Raw genomic sequence first — 18,295 nt, 5'->3', positions numbered from 1 at the left:
ATCTTTCACATATATAACATAAAATGAACTACTTTTAGGACAAACCGAAGGATAAAAAAAAAAAAAAAAATCTCAATAAACTTCAACATAATCTAAAAAATTCATACCTCATACCTAATACATCTTTTTCACTATCATTTTTTTTTTTCAATTCAACGTAAAATTTACAAAAAAATAATAATAATCAATTTGAATAAAAATATATATAAATTAGAACAAAATGTAAGGAAAAAAAAATCGAAGAATGAAATAACATAACAACATATATAACGTAAAATGAACTACTTTAAGGACACATAAAAATAAAAAATAAAAGTCATACCTCGTACCGAAAATAATTATAGGAAACTTTTTCTCACTATCATTTCCTTAAATTCAATGTAAAATTTACCAAAGAAAAATAATCAATTTGAATAAAAAATAATATATAATTTAGTAGAAAATTTAAGGGAAAAACCAAAATGGAAGAACATAACCACATGAAATAAAGATAAAAAATAAAAATAAAATTTTTAATATAATTGAAAGTATTGTCTTTTCCCGCAGTATATGTTTCCCGATTCCAATGAAACCTTGAAAACCAATATCATCCATTAATTAAGCATGAAAACAGAAAAATGAATTACTCAATGAACAAGAACGCAAACTAAAAAATCCTCAACTAAAAATAACATAGAGAAATATCTCTCACTACTAATTCTTGAATGCAATGTAAAATTTACCATAAAAAAAAAAAAAAAGAGTAATCAATTTAAATAAAAATAATGTATAAATTAGAATATATATATATATATATATATATATATATATATATATATAGAGAGAGAGAGAGAGAGAGAGAGAGAGAGAGAGAGACCGGAACTCTTATGGCTCTGATACCAAAAAAGGGAGAAGAAGGTGGGGTGGAAGCGCAATATGCATATAGATGCAGGGGATAGGGGAGAGTGATGTACGTGCATATAAGATAATTAAATCAAACCAATAAAACCGTCCAAGAAGGCGGTATCACAGTTGATAATCAAAATATTAAAAGACAGGAAATAAGATAAACAAATCTGGATAAAAAGCTCGTGAAAAAGCTTAAAATCGTTACAGATTAAGACAGGCTTACAAAAGGAAGCATTAGTGCTTACCAGTTCCGGTCTCTTTGCTGCTTGATGTACACCCTGCTCTCCTTTGAACCCCCTGAGTATTGTCTTGTTCATCTCCTCTTTGCTTACCCCCCTGTTAACCTTTCTCTGTGTCGATATCCTAGTTGTAAGACGGTAGTCCACCACCCCGTCAGTACAGTTTGTCTACCACCCCGTCTCTACAGTTGTTGAGGTATCTGTAAGTCCCGCTTTAAGCCTGGGTTGGCGTCTAGGGTGTGAAGAAGAAACTGTGTGTTAGGCCAAGGGTATGTGTAGTGCTGTGTGTTCGGCCAAAGGTCTGTGTGGATAGTTTTGCGTCTAGGAAGGACATGCTTAGGAAGTTTGCCTTGTGAGTGAGTACCTAGGATGAGATCCTATAAGACTTTGCCCAGTGAGTGATTTTGAGTTTAGTTTGTGTATCAAAATGTGGAGATCTAATTCTTCTATTAGCTCTAATTCCAGTTTGCCACCGGACGTGGTTAACTTTGAAAACTTTTCTGTTGAATCTGATAATAATTTATGTTTTGATAAATGGAACATCCCTAAGCTGGACGCTAAGGATGTTTACACTACTTCTTGGTTTAAATCTTCTTTTAAATCACAATTTTCTGTCAAAACTGTTGAACAAACCTTTGCTATTACCGGCAAAGATCAAACTATAACCCTGTTTAACAAGAAGTTCATTAACGACTCTCTTGCTAAAGGTTATAAGTTTTTGCATGTTGGTTGTGTTCAAGTTGCGGTCAAGCCATTGACTCGACTTGGTATTAATGCTTCTGTTTTGCTTTGCTTGCGTGACGCAAGATTTATTGATTTTAAGACTAGTATCCTTGGAATGATTCAATCTTCCTTGTTTGTTGGTCCTGTCCATTTTGATGTTTTCCCCAACATTTTTTTTGCTTTGTCTGATATGCATATTTTGAAAGCTCTGACGCTTAATATTTTAACTTCTGGTTATAATATGGAAGAAGGTAGCAGACCCCTTGCTATCATCTACCGTATTTATTATAAGTTGATGAAGACAAATCTAGATCCACAAGCTGTGATCAAGAATCCAGATGAATCTACTTTGTTAATTCAAAGTTCTACTCAGAATGCAAAAATCAAAACTCCAAAAATGATTCGCTGGGATGAGATTGACCTCCCTAATGAGTGGCTTTTCGAAGGTGTTGCAAAACCTTCTCGAGTAGTAAACGATGCCTCTAATCTTGATTACATCCAGCAATATATGGATGGATCTGTCAAAATCAATTTTTCTGATTTAGGACTTTCTAGCAGGATCGAAAGACCCCTGTACGAAAGGCCTCTGTTGGTTAACGAACGAAGGAATTCTTTTACAGGTTCTACAACCTCAGAAGGATTTCGACGTCGTGATAAAGATGTGGATGAGTCACTTAACGCCTCTCCTCCTCTTTGTCCTGTTAACCCTGATTTGAAACTCAAAGGAATTTCTACCGATTCCCAAGTTTCTTCTGCTTTTTACTCTACTAGAAATCATCCCCTAACGAATGATGAAGGTAAATCTACTTCTCCTTCTGCTTCTGATTTTGACGCTCCTCTTCCCACTGCTCATCATCAGTGTAATGTCATCACTTCTACTTCTCCAATCAAAGATTTCTTTTCTGTCATTGATTGGCCTGCTTTGTCAAAAGATTTTTCTTCAAAAGAAAATCATGCTTTACGGCATGCTTATCGTGCCAAATATTCTGCCAAAGAACAAGATCTCATCAAGGTCAAATGGGCTGAGATGATGATTAAGTCTCAAAAACACATTTTGTTTTTTGATTATCTTCAAAAACATTTCCCTGTCGATAATGTTTTGAATGTTATCAAAAAGAGTTTTACCAAAGAGGATAAATCTGTCATCAGATCTACACATCGTCCTCTTGAAAACACTCTTCTTGATGTCAACAAAATTGTTGTTAAATGTTCTCCTTTCAAAACTCATGATAAGGATCATATTACTAACGATAGGAAAATTATCGAACAAAACAATTTTTGTGCCCAATCTTTGCATATTTTAGGACAACAATTGGACCGTATTGAAGAGAAACTTCCCTCTCTCTCTTCTGATCCAAAAGTTTCCTCTGCTCCTCCAAAGATTGAAAAACCCCTGATTTCTCTCCCTGATTTGTCAAAATCTTCTGGTTTGAAAACGACTTCTCAAATGAATATTGAGAAAGTCAACAAATTGCTTTCTGAGTTGACTAATGCTCGTGCCAGTTCTTCTGGACAGAACTTTGGCATCAAAAAAGTTTCTTCTTCTGATTCTGAAACTTCTTCTCAAGAATCCACTGATTCTGACATCAGAATTCTTGAACAAAACTTTGGCAAGATTGAAATGGAGCCAAAACTCCAAAGGATCTTTGACGGATCTAAACCTTTCAATCTTACAAAGAATTTTTATTCAAAACCTACTCCTCCTGATTTACAATTCGAGGAATGGTTTCTCCAATCCCAATTCTCTATCTCTGCTGATAAATTGTATGAATGGAATATTGACAGTTTGTCTGAGCAAGAACTGCTCAATAAGATGAATCATATGTCCATGGTTGCTAACGCCTATCTCACGAATCACAATAAAAGCCAAGCTGATATTGTGGATTTACTTGCTACTGGTTTTTCTGGTACTCTTAGAAATTGGTGGGATAATTATCTCACTGAAGATCGAAGAGATCAGATCAGGAAAGCAGTAAAGAGTGATGAAGAAGGATTACCCATTTTCGATGAGAAAATTGGTATGGGTGAACCTGATGGTGTTAACTCTTTGATCTATACAATTATCAAACATTTTGTCGGAACTCCTTCCAATATTACCTCCCGTATTTCTAATTATCTAAACAATCTTCGATGCCCTACTATGTCTGACTATAGAAGGTATCAAGATGTCTTTCTTTCCCATGTCATGGTTAGACCTGATAGTCAAAAACCTTATTGGAAAGAAAAGTTTATTGACGGATTGCCTTCATTATTTGCTCACAAAGTAAAAGATGAATTGATCAGTACTGACAATGGTCTCATTGATTTTGAAAACTTGACTTATGGTGATTTGTTTTCAACTGTCAAAAAACTTGGTATTAAGATGTGCATCGATCAAAAGATGATCAGACAGCAGCTTAAAAACGCCAAGAAAGCTAAGTATGAAATGGGAAATTTCTGTGAACAATTTGGATTACCTCCTATGGCTCCCTCCAAAACGCATAGGAAGAAATCTAAAGCTTTCATGAAATCACCATCTCCATATTACAATAGTAACAAGAAAAGAAAATTTAACAAACCTAAATTTTCTAAACCCCCTCCTAAACGGAGTAAAGAATCTAAATTTGAAAAATATTTTTCAAAAAATAAATGTTTCAATTGTGGAGAAACAGGACACTATGCTGACAAGTGCCCAAAACCTCCCAAAAAGATTAAAAAAGAGATTAATGCTTTAAACATCAATGACGATGAAAAGCAAAAAATCTTTAGAATTTTTCAAAACAATGCCTTTTCAGATTATTCTTCTGATAATGATCTTCTAGAATCTTCTGATTCTGATTATCGATCTGCCTCAGAAATTTCTGAAAGTTGTTATCAAATTGGCTGTACCGTTGCCTGCTGCAATTCAAAAACCTGCTCTGTTTTAACGAAATCAGAAGAACAAGAAGATTTGCTTCTTACCTTGATTTCAAAAATTGAAAATCCTGATTTAAAAGAAGAGTATCTTAAAAAACTTAAGAAACTCATGACCAAAGACATTGTTGAAAAACCTGTCGGCTCTATATCTCTTGAAGATACCTTAAAACGATTTTCAAAACAAAAATCCAAGGTAGTTACTATCTCAGATTTGTAGCATGAGATTAGTATCATCAAGAAAGATATTGTCAACTTGCAAATTGTCTTGCAAGATGTTAATTCTGAAAACAAAGATTTACAACAAAAGCTTTTGCTTTTAAATCTTAACCAATATTTTCCTGGAAGTATTTCTGATAACGAAATAACTCCTGAGCATGATGATGAGGCTAAATCCAGTCAAAAATCTTTGTCCAATGAAGTTAAGATTGTCGGTATGATCAGTAAAATTGTTCCTCCGAGATGGTATTCAAATGTCAGAATTACCATTTCTCCTGACTATGCTTTTAATGTTTTTGCCTTGATTGATTCTGGTTCTGATTTAAATTGCATTCAAGAAGGATTCATTCCTAGCAAATATTTTGAAAAATCCACACAACGGCTGTACTCAGCCAGTAGAAGCAAATTGCACATTGATTTTGAATTAAAAAATGCATATGTCTGCTTTGATAATATTCATTTTCATATTCCTACTGTTCTTGTCAAAAACATGGGTGAAAGGGTAATTCTTGGGATGCCTTTTCTTGCTTTACTTTATCCATTTTCTGTTAACGAAATTGGTGTTTCAACTGTTAAATTTGATGTTAATATTCAAATACCTTTTGCTTCAAAATTTGAAATTGATGTTAATAGGTTGGATATTAAGTTTAGGCAGTCCTTAGATCTAGAAACGGATGAGGACCCTATTACCATCAGAGTTTTATCTTGTCTAAACACCCCCCTGACAGTTGTGTTTACCCAAAATTCTTTGATTATACCTATCCCCAGCACATGGCGCATATTATTATTTCTGCTTTGCAAAAAATAATTTTGACGTTATTTTGCATATATTTTATAAAGGTTTTTACCTTTTTGAAGAAAAAATTGGTTCTAAAGCTCTGACTATAAAGTCAAAATCTTCCCCCTTGCTTCTTCCCTGCCAATTTCATCTGTTGCCATAACCAACAGATTTGCTCCATTTGCTCCTTCTTATGATTCCCAAATGTCGTACTCAAGTATACTTGCCTCCTCCTATGATCCCTTTTCTGATAAACCCAGAAATCCCTTCATAAGGTATGATAAAACGTCTGCCTTTAAGTCTGACTACATAATTCTCCCTTATTTCCAGAACTTGTTCTTTGTCGAACTTAATCGTTCTGCTTCTTCTAAATCTGCCGGAGATATTGTCGTTTCCTATTTTCCTCCAAATTTTCATTGGATTCCTGAACATCCTCAAAAAAAAAAAAAATTGGCTTTCTATTCTGCTGTCTTAAAGTAGACTGATTCTGTCTCCTTCAAATTTATTCCTGATAAAAGTAATCCAAATAAGATACTTTATCATAGTGTCTATTTCAAACGGATGATCTCTGAAAAGGAATGGGGTAACCATCCCTCTGTCGCAAAATCCCTTAACGGATTTTCGATTCCTTGCACCTATTATGATTATGTCGATGCTTGGTTCAAATTCTTACTTTATCAAACCTCTGTCTTTGATCATTCCTGATTTGTTAATTTTGACAAGAATTTTGCCGGTATCTTTCCCCTCTGGTTTGCCAGATGGTGGAATCAATTTGGTCTTATCCCTGACATCCTCCCTCTCCAATTAGTTGAAGCTTTCCAACTATTCAAGAACAGCTACAAAGTTGATTCTTATGGTGCTAAGTTTCCAACTCTTCTTTATTTTGTCTTAAAATACAAAATTCCTTGGATTCTGAAATGGAATTATCACCTTTCAGATGACAAGATCCAAAGACAATGGTTTATCAAATGGTGGGATAAATGCTCACTAGTTGATGACATTGTTCTTTCTGTCAAAAATATGTTCCAGGCCCTCAAGGCCCCTGGTTTGCCACTAACGGCTAAATCCCCTCTCCTTATCACCCCCAGTATATTTTCTTCCCCAAAAGAAGAAAAGGAAGTATCCCCTGCTTCTTCCCCTTCATCTAGTTCTTCCAAGAAGAAATCTTCTTCCAAAAAAGAGAAGATTAAAGCCCTTCTTGCTGCCAGGAAGAGCCTCTGGAGTCTCTTGACAACCTCAAAAAACCACTGTCTTACAATGGGGGAGGGGAGCCCGTTATATAAGCTGATTACCAAGCATAAAACAAAATACAATCATTTACAAAACAGTAAAAGCAGGCGCCGCGTCAGTGTGGTCACATGTGAACAGTAGAGGCACGTTTGATGCCAATCTTGAACAGTGAAAGTCGCCAATCTTGAACAGTTGTTGTCGGTACTGTAGTGTCGGCAGACAAATTTTGAACAGTGAAGTAAACAGTGCGTCTGAACAATAATCCTGCACAGTGTCGTCCGGACAATGAACAGTAAAAGTAAACAGTGATATTGCATAGTAACTTCGAAGCATGCTGAACAATGACCCGTTAGAAGATCACAATTTTTTTTTTTTGTTTTTTTGGGAACAATGTGGTCGTTAGGGACCAATCAAGAGCCGTTAAGAGGCCTTTTCACATATCTTCAATCCCTGGGTAAGGATAGAATTCTTGAGTATCCTCATAGTAGGGATTCTGGAGAGGATTCATGAGGGATTTCTGGATGGGTTTCTGGGACGATGCGGACATATATATATAAGAAACAAAAACGAAAATGAAAGAACATAACTACAGAATAAAGATTTTAAAAAAAATAACGAAAAAAATTTGAAATGAACTACTCTAAAAAAAAAAAAAAAAAAAAAAAGGAAAAAGAAAAAAGAAAAGAAAGAAACGAATTGAAGTGTATTTTTTCATTCAGAAACAACAATTGGAAACACTCTCTTTTTTTTTTTCTTCCTAAATTAAGTGTAAAATTTACAAAATAACATTGAGATATAAATAGCATTAGAAATGGGTCTCGGGCCTAACTCAACCCAAAAGCTAGCTCAAGAGTTGAGGTTTCCCCTCACCTTATAAATGACCCAGCTCCTTAATACCCAAGCAATGTGGGACTTCCAACACGCCCCCTCACGTGTGACGGGAAGACATCCAAGCCAACACGTACGACAATGAGTGACGGTGGGCTACAGCCAATTGGGCTAGGCACGTGTGGCAGGGGGACATCCAAGCCAACACGTGCAAACAATGGGAGACGGTGGGCTATATCCAATTGAACCTGGCTCTGATACCATATTAGAAATGGGTCTTGGGCCTAACTCAACCCAAAAGCTAGCTCAATAGTTGAGGTTTTCCCTCACCTTATAAATGACTCATCTCCTTAATGCCCAAACAATGTGAGACTTCCAACAAATAGAAAGCAAGAGAAGAAAAAAGAAAAATAAACAGAGAGAGAAAGAGAGAATTTTGGAACCTTTTGTTTTCTTCACTAAGACATCAATTAAATGCATCCTAAATAAAACCCCTAAGTTTTAATTGTAAGATATAAACAAAAGGCAAGAAAAGACATAAAGACAAATAGAGACAAAAAGACAAAATTTGGGAACCTTTTGTTTCTTTCATTAAGACAATTAAATATATTATAAATACAACCCATACATTTTAATTATAAAATTTACAAAAGAGAAGTAATCAATTTAAATAAAAATAATACATAAATTTGAAAAAATATAAGGGACACAAACATAGAACAGAAAATAAGGAAAAATAAAACAACATGAAATAAATATGTCTTTCTCTATATTTTTCCTAGTTCCAATGAAATTCAGAGGTATAGGAAAAAAAAAATTATCAAATAAAGTTTTTTTTTTTTTTTTTTTTTTTTCATTTGGACTACCGTTCACATATATAACATAAAAGGAACTACTATTTAACAAAAAAAAAACCCTCAATGAACATCAGCATAATCTAAAAATTCGTACCTCATACCTCATACCTCTTTTTCACTATCATTTCCTTCAATTCAACATAAAATTTACAAAAGAAAAATAATCAATTTGAATAAAAAAATATATATATAAATTAGAACAAAATATAAGGAATAAAAATCGAAGAATGAAATAACATATATATATATATATATATATATATATCAATTTGAATGAAAAATAATATATAATTTAGTAGAAAATTTAAGGAAAAAAAACAAAAATAGAATTACATAACCACATGAAATAAAGATAAAAAACTAAAAATAGAATTTTTAATATAATTGAAAGTATTATCTTTTTCTGCAGTATACGTTTCCCGATTCCAATGAAACCTTGAAAACCAATGTCATCTATTAATTAGGCATGTAAATAGAAGAATGAATTACTCAATGAACAACAACTTAAACTAAAAAATCCTTAACTAAAAATAACAGTGGAGAACTATCTATCACTATCATTTCTTGAATCCAATGTAAAATTTACCAGAAAAAAAAAATGAAGTAATCAATTTGAAGAAAAATAATATATATATATATATATATATATATATATATATATAAGGAACAAAAACGAAAATGGAAGAACATAAATACAAGATAAAGATTAAAAAAAGGAAAAAAATGAAGATACTAATATAATTGAAAAAAACTATTCTAGCAAACAAAAACAAAAGAAAGAAAAGAACTTAAGTATATTTTTTCATTCAGAAACAACAATTGGAAACTCTCTCTCTCGTTTCTTTTTCTTTCCTAAATTGAGTGTAAAACTTACAAAATAACATTGAGATATAAATAGAAAGCAAAAGAAGAAAAAAGAAAAATAAAGAGAGAGAGAGAGAGAGAGAGAGAGAGAATTTTAGAACCTTTTGTTTTCTTCACTAAGACATCAATTAAATGCATCCTAAATAAAACTCCTAGGTTTTAATTGTAGGATATAAACAGAAAGTAAGAGAAGACATAAAGACAAATAGAGACAAAAAGACAAAATTTGGGAACCTTTGTTTTCTTCATTAAGACAATTAAATATATTACAAATAAAACCCCTACATTTTAATTATAAAATTTACAAAAGAGAAATAATCAATTTGAATAAAAATAATATATAAATTTGAAAAAAAATATATATAAGGGACACAAACGAAAATAGAAAGTAAGAGAAGATAAAAGAAAAATAGAGAGAGAAAGAAAAAATTTGGCAACGTTTTGTTTTTTCCATTAAGACAATTAAATATATTACAAATAAAATTTCTACGTTTTAGTTGTCTCACAATATTGATATACAAAGAGAGAGAGAGAGAGAGAGAATTTTGAAACTTTTTGTTTTTTTCATTTAAATAATTAAATGCATTACAAATAAAACCCTTAGGTTTTAAATGCCCAAAACTTGTTCATTCTTTAAAATGCTACGTGTCGCAATTCTAGGCAATCTCTAACACATGGGTTCATGACACGTGTCGTAATTCTAAGCACTCTCTAAGTCAAAACTCAGCTTATATATATATATATATATATATATATATATATATATATATATAAGCCCCCAACTAATAATTATACAATAATTTTTTTTTCTCATTTTTTAAGGCTTTAATATGGTAAAAAATCAATAAATGGTATCTAATTAAAGCCCCAATTAATAATTGTAAAGTAGAGATTCTTTCTAAAAAAATATTTTAAGGCTCTAACATGGTAAAACGTTAATAATTAATAATGCCTAATTAAGGCCCCGATTAATAATTGTACAATAAAGATTTTTTTCATTTTGAAATAAGGTGATAGCTTCATTGAATATCTCGATCAGGTAAAAGGTACAAATTGCTCAATAGCATGAAGATCTTTAATTAATTGGGTGGTTCAGTGAACCACTCGTTCTCCATGCCTTGTTTTGACGCCATTCTTGCTAAGATGTGAGCGATTTGATTTGCTTCCCTGGGAACATGTGACATCTGCCAATGATAAAGAGATCGGGTGTTCATCCTTATAGCATCAATGATATGGCCTTTGTTGCTCCAATCTAGTTCGTTGGCTATGACCGCATCTACCACCATCTTCGCATCACCCACAAATTGAATTATGTCATAGCCCAACCTATTGCAGAAAAGAAGAGCTTCCAAGGCAGCTATTGCTTCAACAGTTGCTGGGTCCAAACATCCCAATCGAGTAGAACACTTTGCCGCTATCATCTGTCCCGTATGGTCTGTAACATCCCCAGCCCGTTAAGGCTGAGTTTGTCATTTTTCTTCGTTTACAACAAAATTTTTTGCAAATATCTATAAGGTCTATCAGAGTACTTGATTTTAAAGGATACGATAAATGTATAAAACATTCTTCAAGAGATTTTATTACAAACGAAATTAGAAAACATTAAACTTTAATTGCGGAATATCATATTATTACAATAACTGATATGAAAAGACTTTGAGAATTAATAATTATTCCCGTACCCATTCCGGCCTCCTATTCTAGTGTCATTTCTACCTGAAAACAAGAAATTAACTGAATGAGTTTAAAGGGGCCCAGCAAGTAAAATCCACAACCATAAATAGTTTTACTCCTTGTTCTCAGTTTTGAAAATCGTTTTCACAAATAAATATACATCCAGCCATAATAATACATGTATGTACGGTTGCATCTCCCGTAGCATATACATACTATTACGTCTATGAATAAATCATCGTCATAAATCATCATAGTATATCATCGTTATAAATCATCATTGTAAATCACCATAGTATATCATCGTTATAAATCATCATTGTATATCATTTTTGAAATTTATCATTTTCTCATATTAGGGCCCATGTACACTATTACCCCTGTATACGAGGGTTGCGGGTCCTTGTAACCATGGCACTGAACTGTGGCCTCAGCCATGCCCGACCGTTAATTAACTCTTTTCTTGGTACACTCAAAGGTCATGTTGATGGAATACCACCTTCTGGCATAGCCTCCTTCAGTGGTTTCGTCTCCATCCGAGTATCGGTACCGAACTCCTCTCATCCTTACTTATCTTGGGGCCAAAAATACTTTCCTCCATACATGAGCCCTCATTTCATAAACATTTAATTCATTTCTTGTACTTTTCTTTGTACTTCTTTTGATGCATCTTAGGGCAACATGTAGTAGGGTTTAGCATCATTCTTCTTTCTTATAATCATCATTTCTCAACTTTCTTTTCTCAAAATAGAGACTTTATCAAATATAAACTTGTTGTATTTAGAAAGCGTTTAAAGAAATAGAAGCTTTCTAAATAATTCTTTTAGAAATCTTTCATGCATGCAACATATCTCCATGACTGGTAAATAAAATAATCATTTACAATTTGATACAAAAATGTATAAATAGCATGACATGAAGTAATTTTAGAAGGGGGTAGTGAATTTACTTACCTATAGACTGAAACTAAAAGTGGTCTGAAGGAATCTAATTGCTCCAATATGACTAACACCACTAGTATATCTTTTGAAACTAATTTCTAAAGTCCGTTATCTCTTGTGTTCTTTCTTTCTTGCAGCGCTTTGTCTCGCCCTTTCTCTCTCTGCTCTGAGCAAACACTCTCAGAAAGAAGAAAGACCGAGTAAAAAGCGGAATAAAGAAGAATATGTGCAAGAGATGGGAGAGGAGTAGTGAAATTGTGAAGGGGAAGAGCTCTATTTATAGGAGAAAACCAAATACTATTCTACCTTCAATTTACAATTATACCCTCATTTTTACTATTCCACCTACCCACTTAGTATACCTACAATTGACTATTCTACATTTTTATTTACAATTCTACCCTCCTTATACCTACCATTGACTATTTTACCTTCTTATTTAAAATTCTACCCTCCTTATACCTACCATTGACTATTCTACCTTTACTATTCTACCTACCCATACAATTCTTCATACCATTTACTATCCTATTATTTCACCAATTACCATCCTCTAATTACCACTCTCTGTAACACCATAAATTTTCCAAGAATTAAAATCCTTGGCTACAATGGATATTAAAATAACATCATTATCGAAATAATCTATTTAAATAACTTTGAAAATTTTAGGGCGCTACATGGTCCCTCAAGATCACCTCCAGTCCCCATCTTCCTTGCTGTCTATTAATTGCCGCATCCCAGTTCGCCATTAACCAGCCTACTGAGGGTGCCATCCATTGATTCAGTCTCCCCGTAGCACCTACAAGGTGTCCAGACGCGTGGGCTGCTTGATAGGCGGTAATGGCTTCCTTTGTGGACTGAACCATTGCTACCGAATGAGCAAAAGAGCCTCCATGTATGACTTCATTTCTCCTTAACCAGAGCCTCCTTGCTATACCTGTAAACTGAAGGATTTCCTCACTATCACACCTTTCAAACATCTCCTCTGCAACTTGTAGGAAGTTCTGGTCATGGGAGGAGCTTTTCTGAAATATCCTCTCTCCTTCACTCCAGACATCCACAGCCGAGGGGCAGTTACATAATATATGGGCAATCGTTTCATCTTCCAGCTGACATATTGGGCACTTGGAATTTTCAATAATTTTACGCCTGCGAAGATTTGCTCTAGTCGGTAAAATATCATGGCAAGCCCTCCATAAGAAGTTTTTTTTTCCACATTTGGAATTGGCAGTATCCATAGCTTCCCCCACACCCCACTAAAGCGGCCACCATGCGAACTTTTAGCTTGACTCGTCTCCTCCACCTCTTTTTGCATCTGATAAGCGCTCCATACTGAGAAGATCCCCTTAGTCGTGCCTCTCCATATAAAAACATCATCTTGCCATGTGCCACTAAGTGGGATAGAGAGGATGAGTTTTGCCTCTTCTTGGGAAAAAATCTGGTTCACCAATGCATGATTCCACCTTAATGTCACCTCATCTATGAGCTCACAAACAGTAGTTGTTGGGGCTAAAATAGTAGGCTTTGATTGTATCCTAAAAGTGTTAGGTTGGGTAATCCACCTATCTTGCTAGATGTGTATTTTGTCACAACTCCCCACTCTCCAAACTAAACCTTCTCGAAGCAAATCACACGAACTTTGGATACTTCTCCAAGCAAAGGATGGACTTTTTCCTAGTTGGGCTTCCAAAATAGAACACTACAGAAAATACTTAGCTTTCATAATTCTTGCAATGAGGCTATCCGGCGTTTTCCATATCCTTTAACACTATTTTGCCAAGAGGGCGTTGTTAAAATATGTGAAGTCTCTAAATCCCATGCCTCCACGTCTTTTTTGAAGCCCTATACGACTCCAGCTCATCCAAGCAATCCGTTTATCCTTCTCCTTGTGACCCCACCAAAACTTTTGCATGAGTAAGTTTATCTCCGAACATAACGTCTTCGGAAGATGGAACACACTCATGCAATAAGTTAGAATGGCTTGTACAACTGCCTTCAACAGGATTTCTTTCCCAGCTTGAGAGAGAAATTTCAACTTTCAATCTTGAAGTCGCTTCCAAACCCGTTCGATGATACTTCTAAAGGTTGATGTTCTCGATTTACCCACTAGAGCGGGTAATCCCAAACAGGTATCATATCGCTGAGAAGCTGGAATCCCAACAAGTGTCAAAATATTATTTTTATCGACCACGTGAGTGTTATTGCTGAAAGAAATTACCGTCTTGTTTTGATTCATTTTTTGTCCGGAGGCAACCTCATACACCCTTGACACACTCGTAACATTGCTCCATTGTGTGATATTAGCCCTATAAAACAATAAGCTATCATCAGCAAAAAAAATGTGGTTCACATAAGGACCCCTTTTTGATGTGGGAACCCCCGTCAACAAACTATCCCTATTCGCTTTATTCAGCAGCAAACTCAAGGCCTCAATACAAATCAAAAATAAATAAAGGGATATAGGATCACCCTGTCTGATACCCCTAAAAGGAGTAATACTTCCACATGGCGTCCCATTTACTAGGACCTCGTACTTTGCTGAAGTGACACACATCATAATCAGGTTAATCCACCTTATATTGAAACCCATGCGCCTCATAACTACCTCCATAAACCTCCACTCTACCATATCATAGGCTTTACTCATATCGAGCTTGACCAATATAAAACCCTTCTTTCCCCTCATACCGGTGTGCATAGCGTGGAGCATCTTATAAGCAACTAGAATATTATCAGTAATCAAACGGCCTGGGATAAAGGCACTTTTTGTTGGGAATATAATATAAGGGAGAACCTTTTTCAATCTATTAACCAGCATCTTAGAGATCAGTTTATAAAGCACATTACACAAGCTTATCGATTTAAATTCCGTCAAACACGATGGATTTTTAGCTTTGGGAATAAGTGCAATATAAGTCAAATTTAAGGCTGCAGAAATCATTCCATAATTAAGGATATCAATAACAACATTACATACCTCATCTCCTATAGTACTCCATTTTTTTTGAAAAAAACCCGCTGTGAATCTGTCCGGACCCGTGGCTTTTATCGGACCCATTTGGAGAAGTGCAACACTTATTTCATATTTGGAGAACTCCTTCAACAACTCGGCATTCATGTCCCTAGAAACCCCCACATTAATGTGTTGAAGGCAAGGCTCCATGTCCCCACCGTCTACTACAGTGAATAAATTGGAAAAATAATTGACAAACGCCATTTCCACCTTATCAGATGTCTCCCATAGCTGCCCCGTGTCATCCATTATTTCTCCAATAAAGTTTTTTTGTCTCCTAGCATTGGCACATTCGTGAAAATAATGTGTATTTCGAATATTGTAGAGTTTTTTCTCGCTAGGGTTCACCTAGAGGAGAATGAGTCGTTTCCCTTGTCTCTTTGAAGATTAAGGAAGTAGCACATGCTGGGAAAATTTTTTGATTGCAATAATGGCGGAAGATATGCCTAACCCATGGCCAAATCACCCACTATTGGGGGAGGAATGTGAGGAGGTCAAAATTTTCAAGGACGAAGTGCACATTGTTGCTACTAGAGGTCAATTATACATTGTGGATAAATTGGTTGCTGATAAGTATAGACCATCAAAAATGCACTCTTGAAATGGTGGAAACCTTTGGGATCCATTTTCTTCAAAGTGTTGGGCAAAAACTTGTTCATGATCGAATTTGAGAATAGTCGGGACAAGGAGAAAGTTCTTGAGGGGTGTCCTTGGGTGTTTGAAGGTGCCTTGTTTTTTGTGGAGGATTTTGCTAGCTAGTCATCGCCATAAAAAATAACGTTTGATAGAGCTTCGTTCTGGGTAAGAATGTTCCACTTGCCACTAGTTTGTATGGGGAAGGAGATTGGGAAGAAAATTGGGGCTACTGTCGGAGTGGTGGAAGAGGTTGATATGAATGCAGGTGGCGTTGGCTGGGAGGAATACTTGAGTGTCAAAATCTCGATAGGTTTATCCAAGCCTCTATCCAGGGGGTGTATGCCAAAGCTGCAGGGGGAATCAACTTGGATTGCATTCCAATATGAAAGGCTCCCGAAGTATTGCTTCTAGTGGGGTGTTATCCGACATGGAAGGGGGGTGCCAGAAGAGGAGTAGCATGAGAAACCAGGAGCCCAGTGCTCAGTTTGGCCTGGGACTGTGGGAGTCCTCACCAATTCGAAGGGGGGATCGGAACCAAGGGAGGCATGAGTTCCGAGCTGAAACTGCGAGATCTGATTACTCGGCACCTGAGGATCGTACTGCACGGCCTTTCCATGCTGGCATGAGGAATTATGATCAGAAGAGCTCACGACCGGAGGCAATGGAGGAGATGGATGAGTCTAGGGAAGAGACTCCGGCAAGCTAGCCTATTAAAACCCATAAGGAAAGTAGCAGACTTAGCGGCAATGAATACGGAAGCAATCATGGCGCTTCAGTTATGGGGGATACGGCAGCAACGAATGTATTTGGGGGAGAGAATAATGGAAAATTTTTCAATTTTCTGGGGGACAATCAACAAGAGATACGGTGGAGGGATTTACGGGCTTCGAATAAGGGAAATCTCCTCTGGGAGATAAGGTTGACGAGCTAGAGGGCATTCAAAAAAATCTTTCCTTTATTGGCATGGGCACACAGTGACAAAAGGAAATAATGGTGCTGTTAGGTCAAAAATGAAGGCATGGATCAGAAAGTAAGCCTAAGAGGATCTATTCATACAGGCCCACTTATCTCTGACGTGGCCCGGACTGTCAAAGCAGCCCAAGAAGCAAATTGAAATCCTGAGAAGGCACTGATTACGTGGAAACGGAAGTATGGGGAGGAGGTTGATGCGCCAGGAATGAAAAAAAGAAAAAGACCTGGGGAGAAGGTAGAATTGTTGAGAAGGGATGAAAATTGAATGGCAACGTGACGAATGATTTAGGATCGAGGATGGCTGAGGGTGTGGGATAGCCCCGCCAACCGTTATGATGATCCTAAGCTGGAACTGTCGGGGGCTTGGGAACCCTCGTGCAGTTATAGCCCTAAACCGTTTGATGAAGGAAAAGCGACCTACTTTGGTTTTCCTTATGGAAACCAAGCTCCACCAAAATAAAATGGAGCTGATTAGATGCAAACTTGGTTACAATGGACTATTTGTGGTGGATTGTATTGGAAGGAGTAGAGGGTTTGCTTTGATGTGAGGTGAGGAGTTTAATGTCGAAATACAAAATTATAGTCAACATCACATCAATGGGGTGATACATGACTGGCCGAATTGCATTCCATGGAAGTTTATTGGCTTCTACGGACACCCGGATGTGGCTAAACGACATGAATCATGGTGCTTACTCAAAATTCTGGCACAATTTACCCCTTTGCCATGGGTATGTGTTGGGGACTTCAATGAAATCTTAACCCCATCCGAAAAATTGGGAGGTAATACACAAAATGGAAGCCAGATGAAAGATTTCCAGCAAGCCCTAGAGGAGTGTGAATTAACGGATTTAGGTTTTTCGGGGCCTAAATATATGTGGACTAATTGCTGGAAAGACATGGATTTTATAAAAGAACGGCTTGATAAGGGGGTGGCAAATCAAAAGTGGAGAGATAGTTTTCCTAAGGCAAGAATAATGGTAGAATTCGCATTAGGGTTGGACCACCTCTCTGTTTTTTGCGCCTAGATGGAAAATCTGGAAAAAATAAGAAGTGTTCTATTTTCCGGTATAAAGCTAGCTGGGCCCTTGAGGAGGATTATGGAGAAGTTGTCCAACAAGCATGGGATGAAGCACAGGTGCATGCCGGTTTGTGGGAAACCTTGGAGGCAAAATCATGTGGCTGTAGAAAAAATTTTGTCCTATGGCAGCAAACTCGGCGAGATCCTATGGGCACCATTAACTGCGTGGAAAAAATAAATAAATAAAAAATTATTGTCCATCCAAGGGAGAGAAGGAGTGCTGGCGGGAGAGGAGGGGAAAAAATTAGTGAAGGAACTTCAAGTGCTGTTGGACCAGGAATAAAGATTTTTTCTAAAAAAAAATATTTAAGGTTCTAAAATGGTAAAAGTTAGGGGTGTCAAAAATTACCGGGAAACCTGAACCGGAACCGGAAAACCGGGAAACCGGGAAATCGGAAACAAGGAAACTGGGGTCCCGGTTCCGGTTCCAGTTTGAAAAATCCAAAAACCAGGTACC

Source organism: Corylus avellana, chromosome 7 (genome assembly GCF_965113065.1).
Source record: "Corylus avellana chromosome 7, dhCorAvel1.hap1.2, whole genome shotgun sequence".
NCBI lineage: Eukaryota > Viridiplantae > Streptophyta > Magnoliopsida > Fagales > Betulaceae > Corylus > Corylus avellana.
Note: the sequence above shows the minus strand (reverse complement) of the source record.